This window comes from Tachypleus tridentatus, chromosome 8, assembly GCF_004210375.1.
Source record: "Tachypleus tridentatus isolate NWPU-2018 chromosome 8, ASM421037v1, whole genome shotgun sequence".
NCBI classification, from domain to species: Eukaryota; Metazoa; Arthropoda; class Merostomata; order Xiphosura; family Limulidae; genus Tachypleus; species Tachypleus tridentatus.
In genome coordinates this window covers 82,229,254-82,245,989 of record NC_134832.1, presented here as the reverse complement: position 1 = coordinate 82,245,989, position 16,736 = coordinate 82,229,254, and the positions used below count along the sequence as shown (strand labels likewise).

Genomic DNA, 16,736 nt, shown 5'->3' with positions numbered 1-16,736 from the left:
AACACAGTTTATTTTAGCATGATTCTTATTAAAATGTAATAAGGTAAAGAGGTGTACGTGAGTGATAAGAAATATGACAAAGTAAGATGTGGTGTCATATGTTACATAACAGCATTTTAATATCAGAAATGCTAATGGGTAGGTATTTATAACCCAAACTACAATACCTTACAAAAAATCTTCCAAAATTTCAAGTTTTGTTGAAATTTATCTGGAATTCATTTTACAACTACGACTTCTCCATCAAATACATTAAATATTTATAAAATATTTAAAAGAACTATTATTATACATTTCAACATCATGCCAAAAAATCTTATGAACACGTGCTTTCACAAAACATGCCTTTAATATTTATTCAGTAATGCATAATAAATAGTTTGAAAAACAGCCATCATCACAAGTTTGCACATTTTATTCTTAACTTTCTGAATCATCATTTATAGGGCTGACATGTATCATCTGTAACTAGGTCAAGGTTTGATGTTTGAAACTGGTCATACTATTTAATTAAGGTAATATTCCATCACTGCTATTTGTTACAATGTTAATTCTAAGTCTGGTCTGCTTTATGAAAGAAGCTATATACTTAAAACAGAAACCTAAGCTGCAATACTCACAATTATAAATTTCTTTATACATTCAATTAATACATTTATAAACACACTACAGTTACTTTTTTTTGTGCAAGCACACAGCAAAAGACAAATATTTTCTGGAGTAACAAGATACAACATGCTGGAAATATAGACATAAATCACCTTTTTATTTGTAATTTCAAACTTTGTTTTCATTATTAAATATACTGTTTTCTGCAACAATGTATAAATGTTATGAGGATAAAAGTCTTATAATTTATTCTTAGGAAACATCAGGAGGACTGATATCTTAGCCAGGATAATAATAAAATGTTTTAAACTGATAGGTTTAATACCAATGTGCAAAGTCCATTGTAAACTGATCTTCCTAACTGTATATAATAACATACTTGTTTTTTTTTCCATATTCTTAAAAATCTAAGATTTAAGACTAGGATTAAGGTGACCACTATTTATTTCATAAACGAACAACTCAATACCATCAATGAATTCCCATACTAAAGTACCTAGTGATGAGTGTAATTGAGGTTCATATTTAAAATCAATTTAAAACTATGAGCACAGTTGCCTGTAAAGAGATAAGCAAACTTAAATTTCAATGAAATTTTGATTTTCTTTAAGAAATTCTCTTTGCAAGACAATTTACTAGAAACTAGATCAAATATTACAGAAATTAGCCACACATTGTGATTTTTATATTTAAAAATATGCACAATTCTTCAAGTTGTATTATTGTGTCCTGGAATATATTAGGTATTCCAGAAATAAATGTCAGAAATCTCATAATGATAATTAGAAGCTGAATATTGAATAACTCATTGTTGGTTGGTTGGTTTAATCCAATGTTTGTTGCTTACAAGGTGTATTAATTGTCTGTTGTTTCAACTCTACTCAGAGTAAGTTTTGCAATCCCCAAGGTAGCATGGACAAGAACTTGTGTGTTTTTCCTCTACAACTTCAAGCTTGGACAAAAAAACTCCTGAAACTACAAGGAACATCAAACATGCATTCAGCCATGGGTCTGTTACTGAATATACAGTTCAGCATTGGTTCCAAATGTTCTGACATGGAGATGAAAGTCTTGAAGACTACAAAGGTTGTGGAAGAAAGCCATCCTTAGATGAAAACACATGAAGAGAAACAGCTGAGACAGACCCGCATGTAATAATACGCGAGCTTGCAGAAAAGCTAGGCACAAGTTAATCAAGCATTACCAACCACCTGAGTGCAACTAGAAAGACAAAAAAGTTTGATAAATGGGTTCTGCATGAGCTGACTGAAGATCAACAAAATTGGCATAATGAGGCTTATCAAGGGTGATGCTCCAAAAACCGAATAAATTTGGAATGAAGGTTCTACCTCATCCACTTTATTCTCCAGACCTTTTCCCTATAGATTTTAATTTTTTCAAGCACTTGGACAATGTTTTGAACAATAAAAATTTTCAAAACCACGCAACTGCAGAAGAAGCTTTCAGGGACTTCATTGAGCATAAAAACTCTGATTTCTACAGCAGGGGCATAAACAGTGTTGTTACATGGTAGCAAAATTGTGTTGAAGTAAATGATGCTTACTTTGACTAAAGTATGTTTTACAACACTGGTTTTCCAAACTTTGCATTTTAAAAACAACATTTATTTCTGGACAACCAAATAGATGTTAAGATTAATAGTTTGTTTGGAATTAAGCACAAAGCAACATAATGAACTATCTGTGTCTGCTTATCATAGGTATTGGAACTTGGATTATACCACTGTAAGTCTGCAGATATACTGCTGTGCTAGTGGGAGGCAAGATTAATAGAACCAGTGAACTGTAGACTGACAGTCTGGTAATGTAAGTATATAATTAGTTGCCAACAGTTATGAATTGTAAGAATTTTTTCTTAGCAAATTTTGAGCATCTCTATTATTATTTTTTTGTATTTTGTGAGTTTGGAAAAAACATTTATTTCAGAAAACTGTTTTCAGGAATACCAAACAGTGAGCATAAAGAGAAAATCCAATGATGTGCATTAGGTGTGAGAGATTTATATTTCATGCTGTAGTAGATTTCCTTCACAGCATTCACAAAAAATATTTGCATTTAACTGATGCAAAAACAGATCATTAATAAAATGGGGGGGAAAGGTTAGGATTATACATGTTTGAAGTGTCTCTTTTCAAGACAAAACTATTAATAGTTTAATCTATTGCATTCTATACAATACATATGCCAATGTTTTCCTAACAACGTGTGTAAAACAACAGTTCATCTTTGATAGGTCTATTGAACAATTTCCTCAACCAGTACTACATATATTTTCCTTTTCCTATTAACTGTTGTGGAATTTGTTTACAATAAATCTCAGTAAATTATAAGTAAATATGTTGATGGTTACTGAAATACAAACTATGCAAAGAATCTGACATGAACTGTAATGGCTTGTTGGAAATCACGAGAAATATACTTATGTTAATTTTCTGTTTAAATATTACTTAACCAAAAAATCACACTAGTACTACACTATAGTAATGCTATTATTTTTCATATTTCTACATTTACAACTGAACCAGCAGTTTTTGTTTTTTAGATTTAATGTGCATTGATCATTTTTGTATTCCAGATGCTTTTGGAATGCACTTCAGAGTACTAATTTGGGTAACCTCCAAAGTTGATAATTAGCTTTTATTCTTCATGTACTACACAACTTTAAAATATTACATTTAAGCACATTTGATTAATATACTGATTATAAATATATGTATATATCTTTCAACAGTTAGTTGGAGTTTTGCAAAAAATGAATGTGTACTTGTATAACTGATTCTTTCCCTCATTTTATCACTAGTCAACATTCTAAAATGTCATGACACATGTAGTCTGTGTGCCTCTAGAACAGTGGTTCCCAACCTTTTTTATGCCCCACACCCCTAAAAAATTTTAATATGTTCTCACACCCCTCACAGTAATTATTTATTTAAGAATAAAGGTAGCCAAAACAAATGTTACCTCTCACCCCTGGTTTGGAACTACTGCTCTAGAACATAGTTCTGAGTACTAATATTTTTTAAACATTTTCTTGGGGGTGGGGACATAGATCCATTTCAGTAAAAGAAGGGATACCTCTCCTATACTCTCTTAGCATATTCTTACTAACAGCAGTTTATTCACTTAGGATTTAATTTTGATTTATATAACTGCTTTCCTTTGATCAGAAGTTATTTGAAACTAACACAAAGTGTGCTCCACAGATGATTCAGCATAAGCTAATCACTAAGTTTTATATTCTAGTATATTGAATTATAGCACTAAGTACTAATGACTGTATTACTAATTATTTAAGTTACTTTTTATGTCCAGTTGTTTAAACTTTCACTTCAATATCAAGAAATAAATTTCTATTGGTCATTTGTGCTGTTTACTAAAAACAACTGGAGTGTGCATTTTTGCTTATAAATTTATGTAACACTCACTGTTTTCTGACATTGGCGATACAATATTCAGAAACATGAATATTAAGTATTTTCTTGTCCTGGGTAATGAAAAATCAAGCAGATCTAAGCAACAAATTACTAGTATTTTCATAAGCCCTATATGTAATATCCTATTCCACTTTTCTTTATAGTTTAAAACATCTTATTGGCTATAATGACAGTGGGTTGAGAAGATTTTACGAAAATGATTTTAAATATGCAAGTCACATGAAAACCACAACCAATGGAAAGTTGTGATGAAACTGCACATTAGAAATACATTTTGGCATTGTTTGACATTTCATAGATTTTGAATATGCAAATCAGCAAATCACATGAAAACCACAACCAATAGAAATTTGTGATGAAACTGCACATTAGAAATACATTTTGACATTGTTTGACATTTCATAGATAGTATGATGCCACCAAAAATTGATTACTTTTCAAACAGTATTGAACATTCTTTTTTAACACAAAATAATCATACTCTCAAATCATACAAATATGTTTAGATTCCTTGTACTTAATTGGATTGGAAAACAAAGAAATATTGATAAACCTGAAACACCAGGGCCATCTAGAGTGTCCTGCAACAAATTGTGCCTAAGCTGTGGTAAATAAAGTGTGGCATGTCATAACAGGCAAAAAAATCAACAAACACAAAATTAGATAAGTCATTTATGTATAGCATGCAACATTATCAAGACAGATCTCCATCTAGAAATAGGTCAACAGGATACAAGTTCACCAAAATAAGGCTTCTAATAACACTCTGACTCTCATATAATTCAAACAGCAAAGGAAATGGGTGTCCAAGTTATTCCATACAAAGAAACAATTGTCAAGTTGCCAGATGCAGCAATTAGACTTTTTTAAAAATGTGTTGGGAAACCAGCACATTACACAATAGATTATTGAAAGCATGCAGAGTAAGCTTTGAACATGAAAGTCTTTATGATGGACCATTTTGCAATGGAAACTACACTATAAGGCTATTGTCAAAATGCATGGTTGTCAGAAAGAGCATGACCACTAGTAGCAATATGAAAGTAATAAAGTGGTGGGTTCCAAAATCATTTTAATATAATTAACTTCTCAACTCAATTAATTCTACTCAACTTCTGCATTATATTTAACTCATTTTTAACATTTTTTTTTAAAACCATAATTACATTTATGATGATTTTATTGCAATGTGCATTACTTTTTGGATTCAGTACTACCTTAAGCTGGTGTCTTTCTGAACACACATCTTAATGTTATAGTCTTTCTATGCCAGGAAAGATTTTTTTTACTCTCCCTTTTAAGCATCTATAATCTATAAAGCTGTCAACAATGTTGTTTGTATAAACTAGAACATTTGGCAAAAAAAATAATTTAAGTATTTATAATCTTTCCTGAGAATCTTCAAAACAATTTGCTTCTCTTTCATTGTTCTCAGAAGCTATACTTACATTTCTTTTAATTAGTGTTACTACTTTTCCTAAAACCAACTGTTGTACAATACATTTCAGAACTTTCCTTCCAGCAAGAGACTGTTTCACTTTTGCTCATTGAGGTGTACAAATATTACCTTTTTGAAGATAAATTAACCGTTCCTTTTCTATCTATACTTTTTAGTTTCTTCACACTTTATTTTAGCTTTCTAAGCTTTTGAATGCTTAATTATTTCCTTATACTTGTTCTTCTGTATGATCCTCCTTTATTTAATATTTTTGAATTCCTTAATTTTTCATCACTTCCTTTTAAGGCAATGTTCTCTTTTGTCTTCTTCACTAACACTTTGTGTTAGCATTTTTGTTTTCACTGCACATGTTTCATGGTTCATCTTTAATCATTTTTCCAAATTCTGGGCCTTGCCTTTGCTTTCCTATCTATTTTACTTTCTTTTTCCAGTTTTTATGGCATTTTAATAACAAATTCTTGTTTGTTTCAAATAAACTAGGTGTTATATGTTGCGAGTGTTCAATTTATTTCCTTGTTTTACATATATATATTCTTACAACTTATTTTCTTCACATCCTTTTTTTATTATTATTCTTTGTCAGTAAACTTCATTTTTTTTAATAGTATAATAGTATTAAATATATATCTATATATATGGGTGTATTGGGCTAAGGATTCTCCTACAGTAGGTGTATGACTTGGTAATCAACTGATGATAAATGAGCAGTAGGCACTCTGCTTGTTTTAAAATAATACATTCAAAACAAGTTAAATGTATGTACAAAAATTATTTACACTATGCATGTACACAGGCCAGTTCAACTGCCTTAGAATTCAGTTGACAAACTAAACTATTTCTATCTTAAATACTATCAGCGTATATGTAATCAACTTAATCCATTTCTTCACTCTCTTTCTCTTCCCTTTTATGACAAGAGTATTCATGATTCACCTATGCTGCCTTGTGAGCTACCTCTGTTGTATCCTGAACCTCCAATACTCATTTACTTTTCTACATTTAGAACTACTTCACATAAATGTATCCTCTCTACATATAGGCTTACTTTCAAATAATCGTCTGCTTTTTGTCAAAGTCCACACAGACAGAATCAGTTTCTTTGTGATACTCTTCAATGAAAAATTATTCTCCTACAATTTTAGGAAACTGTTAATCTGACTTTAATATATTATCTGTTAGGCTGTTCACTCTAGCAGCAATGAAATTAACATTTTTAACTTCTCTCTGACTGAAATTCTCTTTTATCAGGCTTCACTTTTGGTTTATTTTTTTTTTTGTCTGCTTAGTGCTATTTATATTTCTATCACTTAGCCTTTTTAGAAACCTGTATATCCTTCATATCAATGGACTGCATGCAATATTTGACAGCCTCAACATCAGTAATTTACAAACACAACTTTCAACAACTGTCTGCTTTCAACTCTCTTATTATGTAAAACGTACACTTAACAATCAGGAAATATTAATTCACAAAATAAATAAATGAATATGACCTACACTAAACAGTTTTTATATCTGACAATCTCTTCTTAAAGAGAAATATTTACAATATTATTTTTACTATATACAAAGACAGTCTATTTCATATACTAAGTTTTCTCATGTAGTTAAAAGATGACTCCTACCCTGCCATAATTTATTTTTTCACCTTTTCCTACTATTCTTAGTATTAAGTATGAAAATACAATATACTCGCACAGTACAAGAGAAAAATGTAGTTTATAACAATTGTCTAACTTAAAGAGCAGAAAGTTAAAAATGGAGTGTACCAATTATATTTCAAACAATGACCAAAAAAAACAATTAAAACTAAAAAAAGACTAAAAATGAGACAATATTATGACAACTATAGGAAATTTAGGATCATTACACATGACAAGGTACTTTAATCATGCTTACATTAAAACATATTTCCACTCACCTTAAAAAACTGCTACAACTTAGTCCACAGTTTCATCATATTATGCAAGAAACATGTACCTCATCTACTCATTATCAGAAAGAAGAGAAAGGAAGAGTCAAGCAAGTTACTGGTAAAGCTTCTTTAAAAGTAGCAACAAATTAATGTAAATAAACAGGTTGTGCTTCTCACCATGTTTTCAAAACATTAGTACATCAAATGATGTTCCTGTAGAAATAATAAAAAAATGATTTAGTAAGCTTAACAAGTCTTTTTATGAAAGGTAATCAGCATAAAATAAAATAATCTTATAACAGGCAATTAGACTGTTCAATAAAGAGTTATTATTGGAAGACATGTTCATTTAAATTATACAATTCATTTAACATGTAATTTCTGGTATCTTCATATTATGAGGAAAAACATATTCCTAATTTTAAAACATGCTTTTTGTGGTTTACACCTTTGCTATTCTTGAACTTATAATGATGTATTTGTTTAAATATATCAGAGTTTCAGATTTGTTTAAAATGTGGTTTACCCACATTCTGTCTTAAAAGCAAATTTTTTACAGTACATGTCTACAAGGCTTAATTCATTCATCTCACATTTTAACATTTGATTATTTTTTCTCTCTAAGATCCAACCAATAACAGAAGTTAATGTTCAGAGTATAGAATACAAAATCTTATGTACTAAATTCAAAATAAAAATACATATAAAAACTTGTAATTTTCTGTGGAAACTATTAGACCTTGTCTCAACAAATCCTCAAAAGGAGTATATTTGGTGAGGACAGCCCTCCATTGAAAAATAATTAACATGGCTTAATTAACTGGATTTTTCATTACCTCAAATAATTTACATGCCTACAATGTTAGTTTAATATATGTATTAAGCATCAACTTAAATCTCTTGAGCTGGCTAAAATATCATTAACAGCAAGTCTAATCAACTGATAAATCAATGCATTCTTATCTTTATAAATAAGAAAGTATGAAAAGTATATTTAATTATCAATATTCATTAACAGGTTGAATATCAGTTTCTCTCTATCTCTGATTATAAGTTAATATTCATTAAGCAAAATGGCAACTAAAAAAGTAAATTGAAGACAACAAAAATTAATAATGCAAAATTGAGCCAAACATAGTTCAGTGAACTTAAAAACAGAATTGTACATATACATTTCAAAGCATAATAAAAAATTCCAAATTACATCTATCTCAGTCAAAAAGCCAAAATGTTGAATGCAAAAAAAAAAAACATTTATACATAATACAGATACAGAAAACAATACTTGTAAATCTGTCTTGAAAAAACAATAGCAAACTATCAAGATCTTTCTTATAATGAATACAACCTCTAAATGTTGATTTTCCAGAGGGCCTCTCTAGCCCCTGAATGCCCCTAGAGATGTTCTACCTTCTCCTTCCTTCAAATAAAGATTCTCTATGGTCAACTGCTTATGACTGGCATCTGTGACCATCTCCAGCCATACAAATAAGTCTGATGGAGAACCCAAGTCTTTGTTCAACCAATAAATATGGTCTAGCAGTACATCTCTACACCTCAACTGTGACTTTGCTGAACTCAGAAGTCTGAATGAACAATGCTTGATTAGTGGTTTGGAGAGTTGAACTTATTTCACACTGCTTATGGCAAAGTTTTCTGGTTTTAATGGGGGTACCTGAAGTCCAGAAAAGTGTTTGAGCCTCTTGGATCTTATGCACCTCCTTCAGATTCTGATTGTCTCAATGCATCATAGTGGTAACAGAGCAAGGTGGCATCACTGCTTTTTTTTTTGGCAATGCTGTCTCCTGTGAAAGGGGCCATTTTGCTTGTTCCCCCAGTTATATTGGACTCCATATCAGATAGTGGAGGTTGCATTGATAAATTAAGAGGTCGAAGACCCAAGGTAGTTTCTAGACTAATAACATTCAACATGACCAGAAAATCCTATTCCATAGTATGTACAACAAGTAAGGTCATGGGTACTTATAGCAAAACTATTTAAAATTCGTAAGTTGACTGAATTGTAGTAAGTCAGAAGTTCAATCAGTAATGTAAGGTTATACGTCACAGCCAATTTGAGTGTCATCTTTTCTACAAACAGGAGATAGTGCATGTGCCACATCTTACAGTAACAATGGTAAATGCCTAAATTCTACAGTGCAGCAAAAATGTGTTTGTCTAAAGCACTAGTAAATGACCAATTCATAGAGCCTCTATTGGACATTGCACAGTTATATCAAGCATACTCCTAACCCTGAAAATAGGCTAACCAGCCAGAGCACAACCATCTCACATAAATAACTGATCACCTGAGCTGCTTTGTTCAATAAGAAAAAAGGGTTAAACGATAAACCAACACTTTATCTTGGTAGATAGGATTAAGAAAAATACTTTAAAAGCAGTGACTACAGAAGTTTGAGATGTTCAATACCTACTTGTCTTCTGATAAAAGTTAAACAATCTAAATAAAGTAAAAAAATAACTAGTTTTACAAATAAACTCTGAGCTTTATTTACACAGCCAACACAAAACTCATGCTACTTTATAACTAAACACAATGTACACAAAATTTGTGTACAAAAAATACTTTTCAGAAATACTGAGACAAAATATTTAGTAACATTTAAAAAGTTTTCAGAGTTCAACTGTACAAATGACATTTATGAACCACACTACCTGAAAGCAATAACATTACATTTTATTTCACTCTGAATAAATAAGTAAATGTAATTTCACCTTCATAAAGATTAAATCACAATATCTATGAATATTCACTTGCCTCAAATGTTAAATATTCTTTCATCAACAACACTGAAAAGAATGAAAAACCAATGTATGTTTCTTACTTAGTGTGACCAGTGCAGATTATCCTACAACTTAATGATTCTTATACAATGGAAAATCACACACACTTACAAATACTTCAGTTCAACACCAAAGTCCAAAAATCAGTCTTTACCAGCATTAAGCAAACACATAACATGCTGTGTTTTGCTTTCAATATCTCAGCCAATCTCTTTGGTCCATATCAAACACATACATCTCAGTATTCTGAGCATATTTCTTTTCTTTCTTAAAATAGTACACTTTTGTAGAGATCATATTCATATACATAATTAACTGTTTACAAACCCATATACAAGACACATACACATACATACTAATATATGTATATTATTTTTAACATCAAATTAACCAGTAAATACTCGCAACTGCCACTCAATGGTAAATATAATAATCATAGCAAGCAATGCTGACATTTTATTGCAATTTCCACGTGGTAATATGCATGCATCCAACTTGAGCCATTTCACAAATGAGAATAACCACAGACAGAAATGGCCCTCATTATTTTATTAATCCACTCAGATAATCACATTCTATATTATAAACTTGAAATATATTCATTCATGCTCTAATATAGTAGTACCAGAAACTTACTGCTATAAAAGTATAATAAAATTCAATATCTAAGATGAATATGAATCTTGAAAAATATCAATTAAAACTATATATATTTTACAATTTTTCACATAGTGTACAGATCTATCAGGTTAATTTTGTACAGTGATCCAACACAACTTCAACTTATGCACAGAGTCACTCAAAGTTTTTACAGGTACAGCCAAAACCAATTTTTAGCTCTATGAGACACTCTCATCTGTTATAACTTTATCTAGTGAAGATCAGGCAACCTGCTCACCAGAAATGCTACTGTAGTTTCATAGTTATATTAATCAACTATCACAGCACACAAGACAGTCATTGCTATTAAATATTATTTAAGAGTAAAGTGAATTGGCATGTACCATGTATATACAGTTAAAAGCTTCATACTAACTAACCTGGATATATGAAAAAAACAACTCCAATTTTTACTGTTACAGGAAGGACAGTTTTGATTAATAAACCAGCACCTGGTGATTCAACAAAAGTAGCTTCAATGAACTAAAATGCCTGCTCATGTTCCAGTATTGCACAAATTAAAAATCAGCCTTAGTCAAAGTGGTGCAGCTGCCTTGTAGAAAAGTAGTCATAAATCAGTTATACAGCATGAAACCTAGAAGACCAGACTTCTCGTATATATATATAGTAGCTTAGTCAGATCTAGCATATTCAATCAAAACAGTACAACTCAAGACATCCAAATACTCATCTGTTCATGGCAGGAGAACAGCACTAAAGTGTCACTAGATCTATATGCTTAAAACCCACACAGAACCCTCTTTTTTTTTTTTGACAACCATCAACAGAGACAGTCAAGCATTGTAAACATTGTATTATCCATTCCTCAACATTCATTCAACTCAATGCTGGTAATGTTCCTGATGTTCTAAGGAAACCTGTGCAGTTCTTATATTCAATACACATCACCTTTATTTCTTTAATAACACATAATTACTGTCCAACACCATCTGGTCTCACAGACACATTACCAAACTTCTTGAGCAATTCACTGACTTCTTTTCTATTAAATTCACTATCCTCAACCAGAGATTTAAGTGCTCAGGAAGCCATGTGTTTATTTCTGGACATAGTATAGTAGATATGACAGTAGTTACACTAGTGGTTTGCATCAGTTCTATCTCAGTTATAATACCAATTATTATTCCAATTTTGAGCTAGATAACTATTTATATATTAGAGATTTGCACATGGGCATTTAAATGTTGGAACAACTTTTCAAGATAAAAAAGGTTTGTGCAATGATTTTATCACTAAAGCAGATGGAAATACTCCAGACTTTGCCCATAGCCCATCAAAAAACACCAGTTGAATTGTCCACTGGTCTCATTATCCCTTTCTCAGCACTGGATGGTTTTCTATGAGCTTCCAGTTAAGCTATTACACAAACAAACCTGTCAACAATTGTTTTGCAGTAGGTGCATTCTTAAGGTACCAGTATCAGAATAAAGATTACAAACAATTACATTTATTGGGGTATCCACATTACAAAGACAATCTCCAAGATAAACATTCCCTTCTTGTCTAGGTTGTCACTATTTGTCTGAATAGATTTTATGATAACTGACTGAAATGAAAGCTTTCCTTTAAGTGTCTGAAACATGACAAAAGTCAAGTAAAATTTTGGCAGCTCCAGTATTCACTAGAAATTTTCAGTGTTATATCCATGTACTTTTATACTCTGATGTCAAGTTTAGTTATCTAAACCAGCCACTAAAACCCTGAATACAAGCTGACTGCTGCACCTGCCCAATCTAATAACCAGATCCAATTTAGCATCCACAAATTCAAACTACCTATTGTAGCTGCAGCCATAGTTTGTCATCTATCCACCTGCATTTTGTGTGGTGTCAATTTAAATAATACACAGAGGAGTAATGATAAACCAAAACGCTATAAAATGTGCTATTATTTTGCTGCTGGGATACATCACGATATAAAAGTATTGTACTGGATTTTCTAATGTTTTTTTTATAAATACTAAATAAAATAAATATTTCATAAATGTTAATTTGATGACAGTTTTGAAGTCCCATTTTTAAATTATTTAAAGAACTCAATAAGAATTAGTAAACTGTTGGTAGATGGTATGAAAAATGTACTTTTGATGAAAATGAAACTACATTCTCAATGACAATTGACAGATTAATGTCCCAGGTTTTAGGATGGAAAGTTACAAATAAATTATAAGATATTTAAAATGGCATATTTCTCAAATAGCTACTATTATATATTTCCCATTATATCTTTGACACAATACAATGTTACTTCACAAACACTGTATCCAATACAAATGGTGAATGAAAAGACTTCCTGTTGTGAAAAAATGGGTCAAATGCTGCATTTGAATATATTTATCCAAAAAGACATTGAAAGACGGTTCTGTTGATAAGCACACCTATATCTGCATTTTATGCAATGCAGAGATAAAACAAAGTGACAGTACAATTAACTACATTGATGATAAATATGGTATGTGTTTTTCTCATAGCAAAGCCACATCAGGCTATCTGCTGAGGGAAATCAAACCCCTGATTTTAGCAATGTAAATTCACAGAATTACCACTGTACCAGCGGGGAACAATACATATAGTATATCATCATCCAGCAGTCACACATGCAAGGTCAAAATTCATGCTCATTGTTACATCTTTATCAAGATGTAATATGAAAGATGAAAATGTTCCATCCACACAAGTTCATAAAATTTTGTGTAAACTATACTAACAAACCAACAGCACCAACCGTGTTCCAGTCAAAAACAAAGTACCCATCATCTGCACAAAGGGCTATAAATAATAAAAAATTCAACTGTTTATTTCATCACTAGGAAAATGAGGTCTTTCAGTATGGTCTCAAATACAGGATTTGTCAAGATTATTTAAATTTGACAATATATACACAATTCCTAGCAGATAACATTTATCAGAATGAAAGACATCGGATATGTATGAGAGAGAGAAAAATGAAGTGAAAGCAGTTTTGGCTAAAGCTAATAAAACAGAATAATTATTAATGGTTGAACATCAAATGCCATGGAAGCTTATGTCACCAAAACAGCATCAGTCAGCTACAGTTGGAACTGAAAAACATGAGCCTAAAACACAGGAGAGAAACTAACAGCTGCAATAAACCAGGCCGTGACTGAGTGGGAAACACTTGTCAACCCATCAATACAGACACAATATTTATATGATTGATAGAGCTGCTATGTCTACATCATGAATATCACAGACAGGAGAGCTTTGAAAATGACTGAAGCTTGCCAAGTACTTGGTAATATGCAACAAACTGCCTCATTCTTTCACAGTAGTGGAATTAGATTCCCTTTTAAAGTGAAAAATCAAACAATACTCATCATAAATTACAAGTTGGTACATCATATCTTTATTTATCCATTCGAATTCTGAATAAGTTATGTTAAAAATGTTCTCAGAATTACCAGCCAGGTGTATATGTGTGTGTAATCACCTTGATATCTAGAAAAAATAGCAACAGAACTAATAATGTTTCTGTCTGTGGAAAGGAAGTTCTAGTCTGCTTGACCACCCTCAGAACCATCATCAAAGTACTGATACAGAACAACCATATACAGTCTCAAATATTATAATTCTTCAATACTAGCTTATGCATACATTGATGGTAAAAGCTGATCCACTGCTGACAGCCTTACAACCAGATTTATTAAAAGATTTGCTTGAAAAAGCTGATATATACTTCATTATAAAAAAGTAAAACATTTTGAAAGATAAAACAAAAATAAAAAATGTACACAAGGTACCTATAAAAAAGTAAACATTGATATTCCACTCCCAGTATTGCCACTAAAACCAAAATAAATACAAAACAGTAAATGTGCAAAATATTTTATTCCAATGGTCAAGTGTCAAAATCTGACAGTAAATATAGTTATTGGTTCACATGCCAAATATAACCAAACATAAAACAGAAATATATTTTGATTTAATAATAAAAAAGTTTAAAAGTAACTTATTCAATTTAAACTATTTAATCAAATATCAGTTAATTTGTTTATTTTAATCTTTTTCAAGTATGAATACAAGTATTTCTAAAGAGAACATCATTGTTTAATCCCATATTCAAGAATAAGCCTTTTGTCATAGTAGAAGAAAGCTTTGAAATCTACAGTTACTGGATATGACAGCAGTATATAAGAATTACCCAAAGCCAGTTCAACTCATGGTTGTAAAAATGGAACACATGGATGGTAGTCATTACAGACAGTTATTGCTTCTACTTTTCTCATATCTAGAAAAGAAGTTGGCCAAATTCTCAAATCACTTTCCATAAAGATGCATTTTGAACAATTTAAAAATTTATTTTTATTTAATTATAGCACATCATGACATTACTTAGTTGATGATCATGCTCATTGTTCTTAGCTGCAGCTGCACAGCTCACAGAATGGTTCAGAGCTTACTTTATTTCAAGTACAAAATTTTAGCTCAGAGGTCCTCCATTTCTTGACTGATTTGAGATCTAATTACTTGACATATTTTACCATTCTCAAGGTCTTTTAGATTAATTTGCTGTAATCCTCCTTAAAAGAATTGGTAGATTGGTAGAAATCCTGATGAGTAATAAAATCAAATTTGGTATGTGGGTGCCCCATGCTTGATATTGCTGATGCACAGAAGCACAGCAAATAAAAAGGGAAACAAGGGTCTCAAATTACATTACTATAATCCTGCCTAAAAGAATTAAGTAACAGAGTTATTTAAAATTCTTTCATTATTACTTTGAAGTCACATATAAATACAAAAGTTCACTGGTTTTCAAAACATCCAAAAATACTCAGTCAGATTAACATAGTACTGATTTTTTTTTTGTGCAACTAGCATTTATATCTGTAGATTATAAAGTACAATTATTGTTTAAATATTCTGCATAGTTTGTCTCATCATATCATCATAGTAGCAGACAATGTGTGGCACATTTGTTTTCCCAGACAATGATGTCAGAAGCAATGTAGCAATAATTCTAACTCAACAATGAAGATAAGGAGGGAAACTTCAGAGTCATTCCAGTGAACAGCTAAGCTACATTTAAAATAAGGGCTTCTTTTCTCATGCTCTTGATAATTCTGGAAAGCTCAACACTTGTTGCACAAGTGGGGGCTGTTACAGCAACTAGGCCTGTGAAGCCATTTTCCCATCCACATCATCCTGGGGCAAGTGTCACAGTGGAACTTTGGATCAACACTGTGGCCAAATTTTAGAAGCTGTCATAGAATTTTGAAAGTTGCTGGCTTTACTTCTGATCCAATGCACAGTTTAATATGATTACTTAAAACTGCATCACCACAGAACCACATTCAACATAACATTTTCTCAAATAAAAAAAATCTTCTATCCTGGTATTGTTACAACAGCAGTCATTCACATAGTATTAATCCTTTTTTCCAAACTGATCCAATCCACAGTTTTTAACACCAGCCAAGGCAGAAAAGACTAGGAGAGTGTAGGGAGATAAGTATTATTAAAAATACATTTTTGATTTAAAAAATGTTAACTTCCAAAACATACTTAACTCTTCTCATACTACAGTTAAAACCCTACATTGATAAGGTGGAGGAGCTTGTGAGAGCATTATTCAAAGAAAAGACATTTGCATATACCATAAGCATGCCAATGAAAGATCAGCACCCAAGTGGGAGAACCATACTACATCCAGAACAGGGATGCTCTTCAAATGGAAGCTTGTTCATGTACTGTGGATGGAATTTTACACAACTCTTCATCACTATTTGTCAATCCCTAACCAGGTATTTGAGGTTCCACTGCTCAGGGTTATAATTATAGGGCCATGATCCC

At 31.3% G+C, this 16,736-nt stretch overlaps 1 protein-coding gene across 4 annotated transcripts in view; it reads right to left on the bottom strand.

Moving 5' to 3' along the window:
* Positions 1–16,736, bottom strand: part of LOC143222795 (uncharacterized) — a 76,764-nt gene that overhangs the window by 38,104 nt on the left and 21,924 nt on the right. For 3 of the 4 annotated variants that reach the window (XM_076449780.1, XM_076449782.1, XM_076449781.1), the window contains one exon: positions 7,444–7,650. The exons of the other annotated variant lie outside the window; for it this stretch is intronic. The gene's annotated coding sequence lies outside the window, so the exon portion shown is untranslated. The remainder of the gene's footprint in view (positions 1–7,443; positions 7,651–16,736) is intronic. 4 annotated transcript variants of the gene reach the window in all.